The following is a 1972-nucleotide window of genomic DNA, read 5'->3' as shown; positions in this document are numbered from 1 at the left end:
CTTAAATATATGCTATGACATCACCACAAATGGGGTCTATAAATAAATACTTAGCTTGTGAAACTGCACACTCAGTTGGCAGCCAACTGTCACAGTGGAAAGTGGCAGCTGGGCTTATGACAGGCTTATCAGAGCTGTGCTGTCTCATAACACTATCAGGTCTGTCATAAGGGGATGGAGATTTACAACTTTACAGAAGACAAACGAAGGACCTATTTGCCTGGGAGCGTGATCCAAAAGGAGAGTTCTGTTTTTGTCCAATTGCAATGACTTGCAATCATGGAGGGTAGAGCCGTCCTGGGAAGGTTTTCAAATTAAATTAATTAATTGAATTATTTAAATAAATATATTTGTAAGGACAATGGCACTGGGAAGTGAAGTAGAGCACACTGACTGAAACGGTCACCTGCTGTTTTGTTACATTTACATGTCACCATGACAACTGTTTTAGAGGCGGTTGGTTTGGGCGCGCAGATTGGGTCCATGCATAATTACATTCTTCATTTAGTATATAAGATAACATAAGACTACTATAGTGTGATTCCTACCAGTATAGTGTTCTACTACTATAGTGTGTCTATAGTAAATGGTGTACCATTCAGCTTTCCTCTCCTAGCTCCATCGAAGGTAAACTAGCTCTAAAATTTGACAGACCTTCAAATTACAGTGGTTGCTATGATGCTATAATGGTTACTAAGGTAAACGAAGAAGTTTCTGGAGTAGTAGGCTATAAATAGAATGTGAGGTAGGAACAAAAAGTGATGATAGGAATCACACTATAGTAGCACCGAATTGGTTCCCCTTTCTTACTGATTTGAACAGACTGGCAACCCTTTCTTTTGCACCTCCATACCAGCACAATATTTCCACGGACCTTTCCTGTTCGTCAACATCACTGGGCCATCTCACTTGCGGCAACAATTTTCCTCAACCAGAGACCATGTTGAAGGAGATATCGTGCATTTTTGTAAGTGTATGCTTGTTTCTACTGGTTTCAACAGCTAATTTTAATGGGAATTTTAATGAAATAGCAAGTGAGTTATTTTTTTAAAATGGGAATCTTTATGAAATAGAAGGTGAGGTGAATTTTTTTTTTAAATAGGGGCGGTTGCTATGATGCTATAATGGTTACTAAGGTAAACAAAAGTTTCTGGAGTAGTAGGCCATAGTTCTCCCCAGAGGGTTTTAGCCGGTTGCTCCGCCCGGCTGCTTTGAATAACCCGCCCAGCTCTCCTCCAATTAAATAATTCATTGAATTATTTAAATAAATATATTTGTAAGGACAATGGCACTGGGAAGTAAAGTAGAGCACACTGACAAACTGTCACCTGCTGTTTTGTTACATTTACATGTCACCATGACAACTGTTTTAGAGGCGGTGGTGTGGGCGCGCAGATTGGGTCCATGCATATTAAACATTCTTCATTTAGTATATAGGATATTATAAGACTACTATAGTGTGATTCCTACCACTATAGTGTTCAACTACTATAGTGTGTCTATAGTAAATGGTGTACCATTCAGCTTTCCTCTCCTAGCGACAAATACCATTTCGGAGCAGACCTCCCGACAGTAACTGAACCAGTCAACCACAGTATTCATGGTTTCAGATGCTCGGATCCACGGATGCTCCATCGAAGGTAAACTAGCACTAAAATTTGACAGACCTTCAAATTACAGTGGTTGCTATGATGCTATAATGGTTACTAAGGTAAACAAAGAAGTTTCTGGAGTAGTAGGCTATAAATAGAATGTGAGGTAGGAACAAAAAGTGATGATAGGAATCACACTATAGTAGCACCGAATTCGTTCCCCTTTCTTACTGATTGAACAGACTGGCAACCCTTTCTTTTGCATCTCCATACCAGCACAATATGTCCACGGACCTTTCCTGTTCGTCAACATCACTGGGCCATCTCACTTGCGGCAACAATTTTCCTCAACCAGAGACCATGTTGAAGGAGATATCGTG

At 40.0% G+C, this 1972-nt stretch overlaps 1 protein-coding gene across 3 annotated transcripts in view; it reads right to left on the bottom strand.

Moving 5' to 3' along the window:
• PSPC1 (paraspeckle component 1) overlaps nt 1–1972 on the bottom strand; it is a 54749-nt gene that overhangs the window by 40765 nt on the left and 12012 nt on the right. The gene's annotated exons all lie outside the window — the stretch shown is intronic.

This window comes from Pyxicephalus adspersus, chromosome 1 (assembly GCF_032062135.1).
Source record: "Pyxicephalus adspersus chromosome 1, UCB_Pads_2.0, whole genome shotgun sequence".
NCBI lineage: Eukaryota > Metazoa > Chordata > Amphibia > Anura > Pyxicephalidae > Pyxicephalus > Pyxicephalus adspersus.
The sequence above is the reverse complement of the archived record's forward strand: the minus strand, read 5'-3'. Positions and strand labels throughout refer to the sequence as shown.